General features: G+C 45.6%; 1 pseudogene; it reads right to left on the reverse strand.

Moving 5' to 3' along the window:
* Nucleotides 1–63: 63 nt before the first annotated feature.
* On the reverse strand, nucleotides 64–182 carry LOC143956649 (5S ribosomal RNA; annotated as a pseudogene).
* Between the last annotated feature and the right edge of the window lie 19,361 nt (nucleotides 183–19,543).

Raw genomic sequence — 19,543 nt, forward strand, 5'->3', positions numbered from 1 at the left:
ATGGTCACCTTGGGAAACAAGTGGGAAAAAAAAAAACATGTCAACGTCAACAACATAAAAAGAAGCCTACGGCACCTGGTATTCCCAGTCGATCTCCCATCCAGTTACTAATCAGGCCCGACAATGCTTAGCCTCCGAGATCAGACAAGATCGGGCACTTTACTTGTGATTTGGCCGTAGGCACTTTCTTTGGGCACTCTCAACCCTCTTGACAAACGCCAAGATGGTCATCTTGGGAAACAAGCGAAAAAAAACAGGTCAACGCCAACAACATAAAAAATAAGATTTTTATGTACAGCTTACCTGGAAAATCCTTTTCTTGAGAGTACATCACGGGACACAGGAGCTTTATTATATAGTGGGTTATATAGGCACCTCTGGTGATTGGACACTGGTTAACCCCCAATTAAGGAGAATTCCTCCCCTATATAACCCCTCCCATATGGGAGGCACCTCAGTTTTGTAGCAAAGCAATAGGAAACCACGTAAAACCCAAGAGGGGCGGGAGCTCTGTGTCCCGTGATGTACTCTCAAGAAAAGGATTTTACAGGTAAGCTGTATATAAAAATCCTATTTTCTTGATCATACATCACGGGACACAGGAGCTTCATTACATAGTGGGATGTCCCAAAGCAATGCTCAGATTGAGGGGAGGGAGACACAGATCATAATATATAGACCGCCAAGGACCGGAGGACCTAAACTGCAGCCTGCAGTACACTGCGCCCAAAGGCGATATCCTCTTGCCCTCTGACATCCACCTGATAGAATCTGGTGAATGTGTGGACTGATGACCAAGTTGCAGCCTTTCAGATCTGAGCCAGGGAGGCCTGGTGATGCACTGCCCAATAAGCACATACAGCCCTAGTTGAGTGCGCTTTCACTTGAAAAGGAGGGATCTTCCTTTTAACACTATAGGCCTGAGAAATAATCTGTCTAATCCACCTTGAGAGAGTGGAATTTGATGCCGCCTGGCCCTTCCTAGAGCCTTCCGGCAAAATAAATAAGCAATCAGTTTTCCTTATCTGAGCAGTTGCCTGATGATAGATACTGATTGCCCTTACCACATGCAAAGTGTGCAAAGATTCTTCTTCTGCGGACTGTTGGTCCTGAAAAAGTAATGGTAGGATTACATCTTGATTCAAATGGAATCCTGAAACCACCTTAGGCAGAAAGGACCTGTTGGGAGGCATTACCACCCGGTCCTTATGAATAATTAGATACGGCTCTTTGCTGGAGAGAGCTGCTAGTTCTGACACTCTTCTAGCCGTGGATATGGCTACCAAGAAAACCAATTTTTTAGTCAAAAGAACTAACGAAGGCTGATGCAAAGGTTCAAAAGGTTGCCCCTGCAAAGCTGAGAGAACCAAATTCAGATCCCATGGGCATACCGGAGGTTTGGCCGGCGGCCTTATCCGCATAGCCCCCTGGATGAAAGCCCGCACCAGGGAATGCGATGCCAGTGGCTTCTGAAAAAACACTGAGAACGCCGAAATCTGCACCTTGATAGTGCTTACGGCCAAATTAATTTCTAGGCCTGACTGGAGGAAGGCCAAGATCCTGCTAATGACATACTTTCTAGGATGCCATTCCCTGAGTTCACACCAGAAAACATATGCCCTCCAGATTTTGTAGTAAATAAGCCTGGAGGCCGGCTTTCTGGCATTGACCAGAGTAGAAAGGACTGGCCCCGAAAGCCCACGGTCTCTCAGAATGTGGGTCTCAGCAGCTAAACCATCAAATTCAGACTGTGTAAAGCAGGATGGTAAATTGGACCCTGTGAGAGCAGATCTGGCCGGAGAGGGAGGATCCACGGCCTGCCTACTGCCAACTTCATGATCTCTGCATACCACGGTCACCTGGTCCAAGCCGGGCTACCAAAAGAACCGACTTTGTCTCCCTCTTGACTCTTCCCAGGAACCGCGACAGAAGCGGGCACAGGGGAAAGGCATAAAACAAATTGTACTGATCCTAGGGAACTGTTAGAGCATCCGACCCCTGAGTGAGTGTATCTCTTGTCCTTGACACGAATTTGTCTAGTTTTCTGTTGAACCTGGACGCAAACAGATCTATGTCTGGAGTACCCCACCTGTGACATATGTTCCAAAACACGTCGGGGTGCAGAGCCCATTCTCCTGGGCACAACTGCTGGTGGCTCAGAAAATCCGCCTGCCAATTTTCCACTCCTGGAATGAAGACTTCAGAAAGGCATGGAACATGCCTTTCTGCCCAGACAAGTATGCGATTCACCTCTTTTTGCGCAACCAGACTCATGGTACCGCCCTGGTGATTGATATAGGCCCCTGCTGTGGCATTGTCAGACTGAACCTGAACAGGGAGACCCCGTAGTCTGAAAGACCAGTTTATGAGAGCCATATAAACTGCCCGGATCTCCAAGAAATTTATGGGCAATAGCTTCTCGATCGCAGACCATTTCCCCTGCGAGCACGTCTCCTCCAACACTGCTCCCCAGCCTGTCAGGCTGGCATCTGTTGTAATAATCTTCCATGGAAGAGGAAGAAAAGTTTTGCCTTTCAGCAAATTCTCGGTTTGTAACCACCAGATGAGACTCTTGCATGTCCCTGGGGATAGACGCATAGGAAGATCCAAGGACTGGGGCTTCCTGTTCCAAGCCGCAAGGATGCATCTTTGCAGAGGCCTTGAGTGCAACTGGGCGAATGGAACGGCCTCGAAGGAGGCGACCATTTTCCCTAACAGTCTCATGCACAACCGAATGGGGGAAGATCTTCTGCCCAGAATTAGGCGCACCAGATCCCCAATGGCCAAGGCTTTTGGCCTTGGTAGAAACACCTTGCCCTGAGCGGTATCGATAACCATACCCAGGTATTCCAACCTGGTAGCAGGCTGTAGGGACGACTTTTCTAGGTTTATAATCCAACCTAGGCGTTCCAGGTGTTCTAGCGTTCTGGTAACACTGTGGTTCAGGAGCGCTACTGTTTTCTCTATGAGAAGCAAATCGTCTAGATAAGCCATGACGGCTATACCCTGAGCTCTTAGGTTTGCCAAGAGAGGGTCCAGAATCTTTGTGAAGACTCGAGGGGCTGTAGCGAGCCCGAACGGCAAGGCCAGAAATTTAAAATGGCGCCGCTCTACCGCGAACCTTAGATAATTTTGGTGTGCGGGAAAAATTGGCACATGGAGATATGCATCCTTGATGTCTATTGATGCCATAAACTCTCCCCCTTGCAGGCAGGAGACCACAGTGCGAATTGACTGCATTCGGAAGGACCGGATGCGTAAAAACCGGTTCAGATCCATCAGATCCAGGATAGGTCTGACACTTCCATTTGGCTTTGGAACGGTGAAGAGATTCGAGTAAAACCCTCAACCCTGTTCTTTTGGGTCCACTTCTACTATCACCCCCTGGGATAGTAAGTGATCTAAGGCCAGAAATAGCGGTCTTTGCTTTACTGGGTCCCTGGGGATCCTTGACCTTAGAAAGCGAGAAGGTGGAATCTCCTGAAATTCCAGCTTGTAGCCCAGAGATACTGAAGAGACCACCCACTTGTCCCGGATCTCTTCCCGCCAGGCTTCCGCAAACTGCAGGAGCTTTCCTCCCACTTGGCCGAGTGGGGGTGCCCCTTCACAAGGAAGCTTTTGGGCTCTGCTTGGCAGGCTTTCGCCCCCAGGATTTCTTCTGCCCCTGAGCCCGGCATAGAGCCTTTCCTGTGGAGGGGGGTTGAGAAGGCCGTAGAAGAAACAGCCGCATCGACAAATGGGACCCCCCATTTCTTGGTGAAACTTTCCTCCAGAGGATAAAGCATAGAAAACCTTTTAGGAGGAGCAAACAGTTTATCAGGATGTTCCCAATCCTCATACAACAATTTATCCATTAAGGGATGAATTGGAAAGGAAAAGGCAGTCTGTGGGATTTTCCTGACTCCCAGGGAAGAAACAGAGGATGTAGCGATCTCAGCAGCAGGCATTCTGAATGTGGTACGCACCAATTCAGTATAATACTGCACCTGTTTTCTGAGCGCCTGGGAGGAGGGGACTCTCTCCTCTTCCTCTGATTCATCCGACTGCTCAAGATCCCTGTCCCAAGATAGGGATCTCTCCTCATTGTCAGAAGTGTCATCTGAAAGAGGAATCTCAGCAGAGGGAGGGGATCTACCCCTTTTCCTGCTATCTTTCAGGGAAGCTGAAATAAAATTCATGATTCTCCCTTCAAAACCCTCCAATGTAGCCCTAAGGGAGTCCCCAGTGACGTATATCGGGGCTGAAAAATTAGGAGAGGCTGCAAAACCTGACAGGGGCACTGACTCATCCTGTGAGGCTGGCTCCAGTCTTGCAGGGGGGGGATGGTAACCTACAGGCATTTTTAGAACCCCTAGACCTAGGCGGTGACTTACCAGTGCCCTTGTTACCTCCCACTGAGACCCTCTTACGAGGAGACATAGTCATAAGCTACAAAGCAGAGGTACTAGTACAAAGTGCAATCACTGTTGTGCTTAAAGTCTTACAATAAATATATATGCTTAAACTGCACAACCTGATGCTGAGTAGGTGTCTTAGATTTGCCTGGATCCAATCCCTTGGGATGCTTACTGCCCACAGCTCCTGTGTCTCCACTTACAGCCCCCTGACGCTCTGGGCTTTTTAAAACTGCCGCCTGGTGCCTGGTGCCACACCGACGTGCACGGCTCGCAACCACACTCCCCCTCCTCCATTAGCACGGGAGCGCGCTCAGCGCGCATGCACGATGACCGCCGCTATCCAGGGGGGAAGGGAATTGCCATCGGAGCTGCGTGGGACCCCTAGACTACGTGGGACCCCTGTATTACCTTCATTGTGGCAGAGATTGCAGTGGAGACGTGAATCATCTGGGAGAACCAGGCTTCACTGAGCGTGTGTATCTGAAAGGCATGTAAGTATGCATCAGGCTGCTCTTACTCCCTCTAGTGGTGGAAACCAGGTAAGACATACAACTACTCAATGAAGAAATCCATAATATAATTTATAGAGGATTAACTTCCCTTACCTGTCCTCACCGCAGGAATTGCTGAAAACAGACAGATTCCAGCCTTCACCCATCACAGCGGGCAGAGTTGTGGAAAGCTTCAGGGTTTTTTTGGGGTTCCTTCTCAGAAGAACCTCCTACCTGGACCTTGTAAAAGACTCTGCCAGAAATTTTCGTGCCACTATGTAAATAGTACACCAAGTCTGGTTTTCCCAGAGCCCAGTCTTCCAATAGGAGAGGACTTACAGGCAAAACCTTGTTTCTTCGGATGATGAGGCCCGGGTACCATATCATCTTGGGAGTCAAAATATCGGCCCGAGATATGGATCCGGTTTGTTGTAGCCCTTAGGCCCCCGCAGGGACCTGCACAGAGCTTTCTTCATAGCACATGTTTTACGTGACCAACCACCATAGACACTGGCGAGAAAACTGAGGTGCCTCCCATATGGGAGGGGTTATATAGGGGAGGAATTCTCCTTAATTGGGGCTTAACCAATGTCCAATCACCAGAGGTGCCTATATAACCCACTATGTAATGAAGCTCCTGTGTCCCGTGATGTATGATCAAGAAATAAGCAAACGGCACCTGGTATTGCCAGTCGGTCTTCCATCCACTTACTAATCAGGCCCGACAATGCTTAGCCTCCGAGATCAGACAAGATCTGGCACTTTCAAGGTGATGGGGCCATAGACGATCTCTTCGGGCATTCTCAACCATCTTGACAAACGCCAATATGGTCATCTTGGGAAACAAACGAAAAAAAACAAGTCATTGCCAACATTGGAGGCTAAGCAGGGTTGGGCAATCAGTTTCCTTGCCTGAAATAGGCATCTCAGAACTGCCATCTGGCTGCTTCCCGGGTTTCCAACTCCTTCAACTAATCCCAGGAGACAATACTTTGCCTCCATGCTGGTGGAGGTTCCAAACACTCGATCAATGGTTCCTGTGACCTCCGTCCAGTAGCGGATCAACTTCGTGCATCTCCAAAACATGTGCATCATGTCTCCCCCCATGTTCCCGCACCGGGGGCAACTTGCGTCCGGCCGTTCGGCCAAATTTAAAAAGTGTACGAGGAGCATAATAAGTTCTATATAATAAGAACAGATGTGACATCCTCTGAGAGGAGAGCCACAATTGACCACAGGGAGGATTCCTGTGGCCAATTATATCTCAGGCGGCCTTGTATAGTGTATTGCGGCAGTCAGGGAAAGAGGACGATAGTCAGGGACAGTGTCTTTACTTCTTGGGAACCTGTTACAGTGGGTGTTATGTGCCTCCTGCACAGTACACACCTGAAGCTACCCTTTATTACTGGTGTTCAATTTCTGCAATACAGGCATCTGCGGTGCAGAAGTTAGAGTGGGTGTTGTGTGCCTCCTGCACAGTATAAACCTGAAGATACCCCTTATTGCTGGTGTTCTGGTTCTGTAATACAGGAACCTAGCACTGTTACAGTGGGTGTTGTGTACCTCCCACTCTTGTCCTTATTTTCGGCAGCTGGACGTGTTGAGCCACATCATGCCGAACACTTGGTCGGATGTGGAAGACCAAGCCCTCCTAATGCTCCTCATCCTCTCTCACCCAGGCTCAGGGTACTAGCCTGTGTTCTGTATACACTAGGCTTTCTTCTGTATACCCTATCCTCTCTTTATACTCTAGCCATTCATTTATGTACACTACACTTCTTGTTTACCTCATAAATGGCAGTGTATATAGAAGGAAGGCTAGTTTATACAGAGAGGATAAAGGTATACAGAAGGTAGGCTAGATTATACAGAAAACAGGTTGGGAATACAAAGTATGTATTTTATTTAGATGGCAAGCTATTGTATACAGAGAGGCTAGAGAATAAAGAAGACAGGCTAGTGTATACAGGACACATTCTAATGTATACAGAAAACAGGCTTGGTTATAGAGAGAGACTGAGACTTTTATATTCAGAAGAAAAGCTAGTGTATATAGAGAGGCAGGCTGGGGTATACAGAGAGGCTAGTGAATACAGATAGGGGGATGCATACAGAAATGCTAGTGTATACAGAGATGCTAGAGTAAACAGTGAGGCTGGGGTACACAGAGAGGCTAGTTTAAAGAGAGGCTAGTATTTACAAAGATGTTAGTGTATATAGAGAGGTTAGTGTATAGAGAGAGTCAAGTGTATACAGAAAGGACAGTGCATATAGAGAAACTAGTGTATCCAGAAGACAGGCTTGGGTATACACCAAAGCTGTCAGTGTATACAGAAGACTGGGTAGTGTATACAGAGAGTCTAGTGGGTACAGAAGACAGGCTGGTGTATTCTAGCTAGTTTTTACAGTCTAGTGTATACAGAAGACAGGCTGTGGTATACAGAGGGTTTAGTGTATTCAGAGAGTCTAGTGTATACAGTCGGCGAGTGTATACATAAGACTGGCTAGTTTACACAGTGTTTACAGAGATGCAAGGGTGTACAGAGAAGCTGGTATATATAGAAGACTACAGCATACAGAAGAAAGGCTAGTGAATACAGAATACAGACTCATGTATGCAGATAGGCTTGAGTATACAGAGATGCTAGAGTAAACAGTGAGGCCGGGGTACACAGAGAGGCTAGTTTAAAGGGATGCTAGTATTTACAAAGATGTTAGTGTATATAGAGAGGTTAGTGTATAGAGAGAGTCAAGTGTATACAGAAAGGACAGTGCATATAGAGAAACTAGTGTATCCAGAAGACAGGCTTGGGTATACACCAAAGCTGTCAGTGTATACAGAAGACTGGGTAGTGTATACAGAGAGTCTAGTGGGTACAGAAGACAGGCTGGTGTATTCTAGCTAGTTTTTACAGTCTAGTGTATACAGAAGACAGGCTGTGGTATACAGAGGGTTTAGTGTATTCAGAGAGTCTAGTGTATACAGTCGGCGAGTGTATACATAAGACTGGCTAGTTTACACAGTGTTTACAGAGATGCAAGGGTGTACAGAGAAGCTGGTATATATAGAAGACTACAGCATACAGAAGAAAGGCTAGTGAATACAGAATACAGACTCATGTATGCAGATAGGCTTGAGTATACAGAGATGCTAGAGTAAACAGTGAGGCCGGGGTACACAGAGAGGCTAGTTTAAAGGGATGCTAGTATATACAAAGATGTTAGTAAATATAGAGAGGTTAGTGTATAGAGAGAGTCGAGTGTATACAGAAAGGACAGTGCATATAGAGAAACTAGTGTATACAGAAGACAGGCTTGGGTATACATCAAAGCTGACAGTGTATACAGAAGACTGGGTAGTGTATACAGAGAGTCTAGTGGGTACAGAAGACAGGCTGGTGTATTCTAGCTAGTTTTTACAGTCTAGTGTATACAGAAGACAGGCTGTGGTATACAGAGGGTTTAGTGTATTCAGAGAGTCTAGTGTATACAGTCGGCGAGTGTATACATAAGACTGGCTAGTTTACACAGTGATTACAGAGATGCAAGGGTGTACAGAGAAGCTGGTATATATAGAAGACCACAGCATACAGAAGAAAGGCTAGTGAATACAGAATACAGACTCATGTATGCAGATAGGCTTGAGTATACAGAGATGCTAGATTAAACAGTGAGGCTGGGGTACACAGAGAGGCTAGTTTAAAGAGAGGCTAGTATATACAAAGATGTTAGTGTATATAGAGAGGTTAGTGTATAGAGAGAGTCAAGTGTATACAGAAAGGACAGTGCATATAGAGAAACTATTGTATACAGAAGACAGGCTTGGGTATACATCAAAGCTGACAGTGTATACAGAAGACTGGGTAGTGTATACAGAGAGTCTAGTGTGTACAGAAGACAGGCTGGTGTATTCTAGCTAGTTTTTACAGTCTAGTGTATACAGAAGACAGGCTGTGGTATACAGAGGGTTTAGTGTATTCAGAGAGTCTAGTGTATACAGTCGGTGAGTGTATACATAAGACTGGCTAGTTTACACAGTGTTTACAGAGATGCAAGGGTGTACAGAGAAGCCGGTATACATAGAAGACTACAGCATACAGAAGAAAGGCTAGTGAATACAGAATACAGACTCATGTATGCAGATAGGCTTGAGTATACAGAGATGCTAGAGTAAACAGTATAGGCTGCGGTACACAGAGAGGCTAGTTTAAAGAGAGGCTAGTATATACAAAGATGTTAGTGTATACAGTCGGCGAGTGTATACATAAGACTGGCTAGTTTACACAGTGTTTACAGAGATGCAAGGGTGTACAGAGAAGCTAGTATATATAGAAGAGTAAAGCATACAGAAGAAAGGCTAGTGAATACAGAGTACAGACTCACGTATGCAGATAGGCTTGAGTATACAGAGATGCTAGAGTAAACAGTGAGGCTGGGGTACACAGAGAGGCTAGTTTAAAGAGAGGCTAGTATATACAAAGATGTTAGTGTATATAGAGAGGTTAGTGTATAGAGTGGGTCGAGTGTATACAGAAAGGACAGTGCATATAGAGAAACTAGTGTATAAAGAAGACAGGCTTGGGTATACATCAAAGCTGACAGTGTATACAGAAGACTGGGTAGTGTATACAGAGAGTATAGTGGGTACAGAAGACAAGCTGGTGTATTCTAGCTAGTTTTTACAGGCTAGTGTATACAGAAGACAGGCTGTGGTATACAGAGGGTCTAGTGTATTCAGAGAGTCTAGTGTATACAGTCAGCGAGTGTATACATAAGACTGGCTAATTTACACAGTGTTTACAGAGATGCAAGGGTATACAGAGAAGCTAGTATATATAGAAGACTACAGTATACAGAAGAAAGGCTAGTGAATACAGAATACAGACTCATGTATGCAGATAGGCTTGAGTAAACAGAGATGCTAGAGTAAAAAGTGAGGCTGGGGTATACAGATAGGACAGTGCATATAGAGAAACTAGTGTATACAGAAGACAGGCTTGGGTATACATCAAAGCTGACAGTGTATACAGAGGGTCTAGTGGGTACAGAAGACAGGCTGGTGTATACAGAGATGCTAGTTTATACAGAGAGACTAATGTTCTAATGCTCTATTTTGCATATTTTTAATTCTCCACATCAACTGTCACATTAATATAACCACTGACGACACACCATCCTGACTTATTTTGCTTTATTTATTATTAGAAATACTATCTCAAAATCCGGTTAAATCTATTCACTTCGATGAGGTCTACCGCTAATTGTACGTTAATGTAAAATGTTCACAAAACCATCCATTTGCTACCAGACATGCTGCTAACGATGTAAACATTTTTTTTTGCTTTTCTGACATTAACCGAGTATCTCTGACATTAACTGAGTATCTCTCTGCACTAGGATTGTAATAATAATAATAATAATAATAATAATAATAATAATAGGATTGTGTAATGCAAAGATCAAACTAGTCTAATATAAGCTTTCTCAATGGTACCGGCATATCCTTTAAATTTAGACTAACGCAACTATTTTCTGCCATTCTCAAGCTAAGCTTTCAATCTCTTACCGTTGAAACAGCGATACTTTCTCCCTGCAACATTAAGCCATTTAAATGTCCTATTGGTCGCCTATATTATACAACTCTCTGAAAAGTATATATGTAGAGAAAACTAGTCTTACATCTTAATAAAACAGTTTTATTGCTCAACCAGTATCAGCTGTCATTACACAAGCAAATAAACGTTTCCACTGTTTGACTCTATTTTCTGTATTACAATTTTTCTCCACCTTAACTCTCACAGTTAAAACACAGTGACAAAACATTTCTTTTTACCGCAGCAAAATGTGAGAAAAGCAGTTTAAGCCGTCTTTCTGACATATGCTTCAGAAAAGTAATTAGCTTTTAAATCCATATCAATTCCACATCCTAATGTAAACCGTCTTACAATTTTAACATTTACTGATAGCAATAACTGATATTACATAATGATTATACCAGTGGAAAAGGACCGCGTAATTGAACTGTCAAATTAATCATAATCTCAGAGCTAACTTATCTGATAAATTTACGATTTACTCAAAGATTTAAACATATATTTTTTCAAGCTAAATCAATTTAATCTTAAATAATTTATACTATATTCTACTGTACTCTTAAATTATGTACTGTTTTTCTGTATTTTAGCCGTGCTCATATTTCGTGTTATGTTGCAACCATTTAATCTCATTGCTATTCCGACATTCTGCCTTAATGAGGATATTACTTTGCAACTATCCCTTGATCCCTTTTGTGTATTCACTTTATCTCGACCTATATATACTGCCTCAATATTTTCCTAATTTGTTTTGCTATACTTATTATTATATTATAGAGATTGCTATTCCTAAATCATTGTAAAACTAACCATAGTTATAATGTCTACAGCTAATTTTACGTTAAAGCAAAATTCACACAAAACCATCTTTTTAAAACCTTTTACACACTGCACATTAAGAGTAATGCAACCATCTCTCGCTACCTCGATGCAATAGGATTGTCTTTCTGACTCTATTCTGTGTATTACTTCTTCTCCACATTAACTGTCACACTGATAACCTTTTGTAACACATAACACTGGCAACACATTTTTTAACAGCAGCAAAATGTGAGAAAAGCAGTGGGACGGTTTACTTGTTGTAGTAGTGGTTGCAGTAGCAAAGGATAGCAATAAAGTTTGATTACATTTAATAACACATAATGCAACTATTTTACATTCACATCAAGCATACATCATAATGTCTATCACTATTAATGTTCAGGGTTACTGATACATTATGCCGATAACCAGTCAGTGTAAGCCGTCTTCGTGCGTAACAAAATTATATAGGATAATACAAAACCATCTTATTGCTGCTTTACACGCTGCACATATTAAGAGTAATACAATGCTACACTAGCCTCTCTTTGTAACCCAGCCTCTCTCTCTGTATACCCTAGCCTCCATCTCTGCATACCCAGGACGTTCTTCTCTATTATCTATCCTATCTGTATACACTAGCCGGTCTTCTTTAGCCTCCCTGTATAAACTAGCTGGTCTACTGTATACACTAGTCCGTCAGTATACACTAGCAAGTCTGCATACACTAGCCTCTCTTTGTAACCCAGCCACTCTCTCTGTATACCCTAGCCTCCATCTCTGCATACCCAGGACGTTCTTATCTATAATCTAGCCTATTTGTATACACTAGGCTGTCTTTTGTACACATTACCTTCTCTGTATAAACTAGAAAGGTCTTCTGTATACACTAGTCCGTCTGTATACACTAGCAAGTATGCGTACTCTAGCCTCTCTCTCTGTATACCTTAGCCTCCATCTCGGCATACCCAGGACGTTCTTCTGTATAATCTAGCCTATCTATATACACTAGCCTGTGTTTTGTACACTTTAGCCTCTCTGTATAAACTAGCCCGTCTTCTGCATACACGAGCCTCTCTGTATACCCTTGAATGTCTTTTGTATACACTAGCTTCTCTTTATACATTAGCTCTCTGTATACCCAAGCCTCTCTGTATACACTAGTCCATCTGTATACACTAGCAAGTCTGCATAAACCAGCCTCTCTGTGTAAGGGGAGTTGCACTTTGGGGGGTCTGAGTGATACCTAACGCGCTGTACTGGAAGGGCTTGACATTCCCGCATATGTGTCCCCTCCCCCTGGTTGCGCCCCTCGTCCCCCCCCTCTGGCCCCCACCTACTCTTTGCCGACATTGCCTTCTGCAGCATTCGGGGACACCCTGGATGACTTATTTATTGAGCCTATTGGTACGAGACACTGCTTCCCTCCAGTTTGACTCTGGACCCCCCTGGAGGATTTACCCCTTACTGTTTGGGCGGTCCAAGCCTCTCTCTGGATGCTCTACACAGCCCCCGATGGGGATGCAGGAGAGACACTAATTGGTGGGCCCCAGGACTGCTGCTCGGGTGAAGTCTCCCATTGGATGGAGGGATGGTGGCCCCAGCCCCTTGCCTGCCTGATTTTCCATGCATCGACCAGGGCTGCTCCTCTTTCATCTTGATGTGGTGACCATGGAGGGGAGGAGTTGAAATTTATGGGGTCCGGGTGGCTGCTGGTGTGAGTGCGCTAAAGGACTTGACATTTCCGTATGTTTGTCCCCTCTCCCTAGATGCCCCTCCCCCTTCCCCCTTCCCTCCTTCCCTTCCCTCCCCATTTCCCTCCCCCTTTTGCCCCTTCCTCCCTTTTCCCCCCCTTGCCTCCCCCTTTTCCCCTGGGGCGTGGACGGGGGAGAGGGGGTAAGGAGAGGACAATCTGCCAAAGGGAGAAATGCATTTGTTCGGGGGCTGCATGTGTACTTTTGGGGTATGGGACGGGGGGTGGTGGATCCCATTCTGTGATGCCTTTTCTGTTGTGACGGGCTCCCTCGTGCATGCCTACATTTAGGGCGAGCCGAGGAGACCCCTCAGTGCTGATAGTTATATGCTCTACCTCGGTTTTGATTATACTATTATTTTTTGGTTCTATGATGTTACTGATTGTCTTTTATTTGCACACCGGTATCAGACGTGACATTTACCACTGCCGGGACTGGGGGGACTGGGATCCGGGGGCTCCCTCTCCGACCTGTCTACCCACCAACCCAAGTAGGACGGCGCTTTAAACCCAGTGTACATCTGGTAAGCGCTATAGCATAATTGTGCTGTTTTAGTATACCTTTCCTGTACTGTTGAGTGCAGACAACCCTTAATTTCTCTCTCCCCCTGGGGTTGAGGTGCCCGGCCTCTTTTTCCCCTTACCTTTCCATTCATTTGCCCTTCCTTTCTCCCCCTTAGTTCCCGCCATCCATTACCTACCCAATACCTCCCCGAGGAGCGATGGCAGACTCAGTCAAGGTCACCTCTCTAAACGTTAAGGGACTGAACTCCCCTGAAAAACGGTGGATCCTCCTGTGAGAACTGAAGACTTCCTGTACTGATGTGGCCTTTATACAAGAAACACATTTTAAAAATACTAGCCTCCCCTTTCTACAGTCGAGATCCTTCCCTGAGGTCTACCACTCTACTAACCACTCCTCTAACACCAAGGTATTCTCCATTCTGATCTCTAGCAGGCTCCCCTGGGTTCTCCAGGATTCTCTGGTGGACCCTGGGGGTCGATATCTTTTTCTTAGGGGCCACATTGGAGAGCTCCTTTTTACATTTGCCACTGTGTACGCTCCCAATGATCACCAAGACACGTTCCTCAGAACTTTCCTGCAAAGATTATGTGACTTTCGGGAGGGCCAGTTGATATTAGGTGGGGACTTTAATGTCCCCTTTCGCCATCGGTTGACACTTCTGCCTCTTGCTCCTCGCTCCTCATTTCCTCTAGAAAGCGGATTACTAAGTGTTTACTGAATGTCCAATTAGTTGATGTCTGGCGTCTGCAACACTCAGGGGAAAGGGACTACTCTTTTTGCTCTTCCCCTTACAAATCATACTTAAGGATAGACTTCTTCTTGATTCCACATGACCAACTGCACTTGGTGAGCTCTTTCTCCATCGGCCATATTACTTGGTCCGACCACGCTCCTGTAGCCCTTACCTACACCCTCTCTAGGAACCCCTCACCTGGGTCTCTATTCTGGCACCTTAATGAGAGCCTCCTCCAGATACCGGAAGTTTTAGCAGATGTGACCAGGGAATTGGACTTTTATTTCCAAGAAAACTAAACGCAGGACTGCGACCCGGGGATAATTTGGGAGGCTCACAAGTCAGTATTCCGCAGGGTACTTATCAGGCACGGGGCGCGCATCAAACGAACACGGAAGGAACAGCTTGCTAATCTGTTTCGTGAACTTGCCTCTGTGGAAGCGAAACATAAACATGCCCCCTCACGGACCTTAGAGATTGAATTGGGGACATTCCGTACCCAGATTACTGACCTACTCCACTATAAAGCGAAAGCGGCACTCCAGTTTTGTCGTAAACTGACGTAGGAGTCAGGGGACAAATGCGGAAAAATCTTAGCCAGGTCGGTAAAGGAGTTGAAATCTGCCTCTTACATACCACAGTTGATAGATGAGAATGGCCAGAGGGCCTCTACCCCAACCCAAATAGCCGAAGTCTTTGAAAAATTTTACTCTGATCTCTACAACCTGCCCGATTCAGGGTCCGGACAGGACAATATAGACAGATATGTAACCGTTTCTGGTCTACCAACCCTCTCTTCGGAATCACGGGAGTACTTGGAGGACCCGATTACACTGGAAGAAGTCCAGACGGCCGTGGGACCTCCAAAGGTGGGTAAGCCTCCGGGCCTTGACGGATATATCGCACAATACTATAAGACCTTCCTCCCTATTCTCGGCCTGCGCTTGGTGAATTTATTTAATACTCTGAGCTCGAATGGGGATTTACCCTTAGAGCCCAGATCTCGTTGATACCTAAGGAGGGCAAAGACCCGGGCCTATGTGGGAGCTACAGACCCATTTCCCTCCTAAATTCGGTCCTAAAACTATTCTCTAAAATCCTCGCCACGTGATTGGCACAGCACTTGCAGTCCCTTATACAGATTGACCAGTTAGGTTTTATTCCCACCAGGGAAGATAGGGACAACACCATTAAGGTGCTTACCCTGGTCCATAAAGTAAAGTCATCTGGGACCCCTTGTCTTTTCGTGAGTACTGATGCCGAGAAGGCTTTTGATCGGGTCAAATGGACATTCATGTTCTCGGTCCTTCGTCATATAGGTCTGAGTGAACGGATGCTGGCATGGATAAGTAAGATATACTCACGCCCTTCAGCTCAAGTCAAAGCGAATGGGGTGCTCTCATCTCCCCTTGACATCGGGAATGGGACCAGACAGGGTTGCCCCCTGTCGCCCCTATTATTCGCACTGTCATTGGAACCCTTTCTCTCCACAATTCGACAAAACTCAGACATAACGGGACTCCAAATGGGTACTATTGAGTGCAAGATATATCTGCCTACGTGGATGACATGCTGTTCTCGCTGATGAATCCCAGAGTTTCCTTGCCAAATCTCCTTCGGGAATTCCAGATATACGGGATACTTCTTGAAATTAGAGGCCAAGGGGTTTGCAGTCCCCCCGCAAACGTTACTAGACTTGCAGTCCAATTTTCATTTTAAATGGACCCATACAGCCCTTAAGTACTTAGGTACTTACATTCCACCGGACATCACGCGTACGTTTATGTTGAACTTCCCCCCACCCCTTGTCAGTAAGATCCGCAGTTTGCTTCCCGGGTGGCATTCTGGCCTCCATTCCTGGTTCAGGAGATGCAATCTCATTAAAATGAACATACTCCCTAAATTTACCTATCTTTTCCAAGCTCTCCCGATCCAGATTCCAGTCCCATTTTTTAAGCAAGCTCAATCCCTGCTCACTCAATTTAACTGGGCCCACAAAAATCCCAGACTTAAGCGGTCACAGCTGACATTGTCTAAACAACAGGGAGGGTTGGTTCTCCCTGACTTGCGACGCTACTACCTGGCCTCCCATCTGGGGCGTGTATTGGACTGGCATCGAAACAAACTTTCTAAGCTCTGGGTGCAACTAGAACAATCTCACTCCCGAATTCTGCTAAGAAGCGCCATGTGGTGCTATAAGGATTTACCCACAGAATTGACGTCACATCCCACTATAGGGGCTTCGTTGAAAGTCAGTCACCTGATGGCTACCCAAAACACACTCATGTCTTTGACTTCCCCCCTATTCCCTATACGTGGCCATCCGAACTTTGAACTGGGGACCCACTTAGAAATTCCAACCTAGACCATGCGTCTAAATTCGTCATTGATGGGAAATGGCCTTCTTTCTCAACCCTAAGAGATCCGACAGGGCTTTTCCAACTGCCTTTTTGGAGAGCGGCGCAACGACATCATTTTCTCCATTCCATCCCCAATCCTCAAATTTTCGCCCGCCCTCAGACGGAGTTTGAGACTCTATGCAGGAGCGAAGGCCCTTTGGCCCACATTCTCTCTCAAACAGATCACCCACACTTAACCTGTCTGTCCAACTGGATATAGATGAAGATACAGGAGACGAATTTTAAACTTCTCACCAGGTGGTATTTGACACCATCAAAGCTGCATAAATGTTTCCCCTCTTCCTCGAACATATGCTGGAGGTTTGGAGAAGAAGAGGGCACGTTGCTCCACATTTTTTGGTCCTGCCCCAGCTTGGTGGACTTCTGGACAGAGATCCGATGCATAACACAAAAATTCACAGACTTCTCCATCCCGGAAGAGGCTGCATTCTTTCTCTTGCACCATTCACAGATTCCCATTAACCACTTCCCACCCAGCCAATGCACATATACGGCCGGGTGGGAGCCGTCTACTTCTGATAGGACGTTCAGGAACGTCCATCAGAAGGAGCGGGATCGCGCGCGCGTGCCCGCGCAGCGGCGCGATCCCGATGCGCCCGTGTCACCTGGACACGGCGCATCTCAGATCGGCAGGAGGGCTCTCTGATTGGCCCTCCTGATCACATGACGCCCGTGTCCAATCACGGCCGTCATGTGATGCAAACAAACAGCCGGTTGCTAGGCAATCAGCTCCTCTCCTCCTCACACAGAAGTCATCGCTGAGGAGAGGAGAGCAGATCGCTGCAGCCGGCTGATGATCAGTGAGTATGAGCTGTTTTTTTACAGCTTTTTACTCACTGATCACCAGTCTAGTGTAATACCACCACCCAGTATAAACACAGTCCCCACATATGTCCCCAAAACATACATGTCCCCAAAACATACATGTCCCCAAATAATAAAAACACATGTCCCTAATAATAAAAACATGTCCCCCACATATGTCCCACTAAAATCACATGTTACAATGATTATCTGCACATGTATATACGTGATCACCTGCACACATATGTACATGATCATTTGCGTACATATGTCCGTGATCACACAAACCAATTATTATACACTTAACGGATTTTTTTTTACCAAAAACATGTAGCAGAATACATTTTGGCTTAAATTTATGACAAAATTTGATTTTATTGGATTTCTTTTAAAATAGAAAAAAGAAAATATTGTTTTTTTACAAATTTCCACTTTTTTGCGCTTATATCGCAAAAAATAAAAAACTGAGTCGTGAATAAATACCACCAAAATAAAGCCAAAATAAAGCTCTATTTGTGCGAACAAAATGATAAAAATGTCATTTGGGTACAGTGTAGCATGATCGCGCAATTGTCACTGAAAGCGCTAGAGCGATGAAAGCTGAAAATTGGGCTGGGAAGGAAGGGGGCGAAAGTGCTCTGTATTGAAGTGGTTAAGAAGTACAAAAAATCAATTTTACAGCATGTGATAAATCCTGCATCCCTCTCTATTGGAAAAAAGGTTCCCCACCTTTCATTACTCACTGGCTTAGGAAAATAGAGGACATAAAAAAAAATGGAGGGGGGCGTGGCCAGCGGCGGACATGTAGACAGCGTGTCTTGAGAGCTCCTCCGGCACCAAAGAATCCTGCACAGCATCCGACCGCACCGACTCTGTCCCTGTCTCGCAGACACCACCGGAACACCCACCGCCTTCGCCAGGACCCGTTAGAATGCGTCGGAACGGCCCGGCGAGTCATAAATCCACCACAGAGTGAGCGGCCTCACAGGCAGGGAACAAGGCCAAAGATGGCGCCGGCGCATCCTCCTCTAATGGTAAGCCGCCGAAATGCAAGCCGCAGACGAAAGGTGAATTCGGCCCCTCGGCCGGTACACAAACATCCTCCAGCAATGCCATTAAACCTAAGCCTCCGACGACCATTAAGGAACATTTTGCGGACTCCCCGCACAGTCAGCATACCCCTCCGCCGGTGATACCACAGGCGGAGGAGGACATGTAGCCATGGGAGGAGGATGGGGCCTGGGAGAAGGATAGTGACCCTTGTGATCCCACACCACGGGCGGACCGGGGGATGGAGGCTGAGGGGACGGTGGAGGGAGAGGAAGAGCTTACTTTAAAACGTGGGGTTCCCGGAAGGCGCGGAAGGCAGGGACACAGAGCAATTCCTGGAGCAATGGCTGGGTACTTTGCTGGGGCGGGAGGCCCTGTCACCCTTGTTTGCGATTAAACGGGCTCATAGGGTACCTATGCGCCCTATGCCCCCTGGAGCGCCGCCACGTCCTATCCTGGCAAGTTGCTCCACTTTCGGGACAAAGAATGCATTATGCGTACTGCCTGGAACTTACAAGATATACAATATAACGGAAAGAAGATCTCCATTTTCCCTGATTTTTCTGCTACCACCCAAAAACAAAGAGCAGCTTTCCTCCACGTTAAGAAGAGAGAAACACCTTCCTTAAAGCATAATGTATCCTGCTAAGCTGAGAGTGTTTTTTTTCTTATAATTAAATTATATAATTTAAGTATAATTTTTTTTTTCACCCACAGAAGCTTCGGAATGGTTAGATGGACTGCAATAAACCTATCTTTCTTTTTTTTTTTTTTTTCAAAGATTTTTATTGTTTTCCGAAAAAACAACATACAAGGAAAAAATCACATCCTAGAACTGATTAACAGAACAGTAAGTAAGCCAATAGTACAGGCGAATAGACAATATGAAGTATCTCACTGGAAACATAGATATCCACAATATAAGTTTATCTGCTCAAGGTACCAGACATATTGACAAAGATCATTAAGTACAT

This window comes from Lithobates pipiens, unplaced genomic scaffold (assembly GCF_037356315.1).
Source record: "Lithobates pipiens isolate NorthernLeopardFrog02 unplaced genomic scaffold, aLitPip1_a1.2 Scaffold_10, whole genome shotgun sequence".
Classification (NCBI taxonomy): domain Eukaryota; kingdom Metazoa; phylum Chordata; class Amphibia; order Anura; family Ranidae; genus Lithobates; species Lithobates pipiens.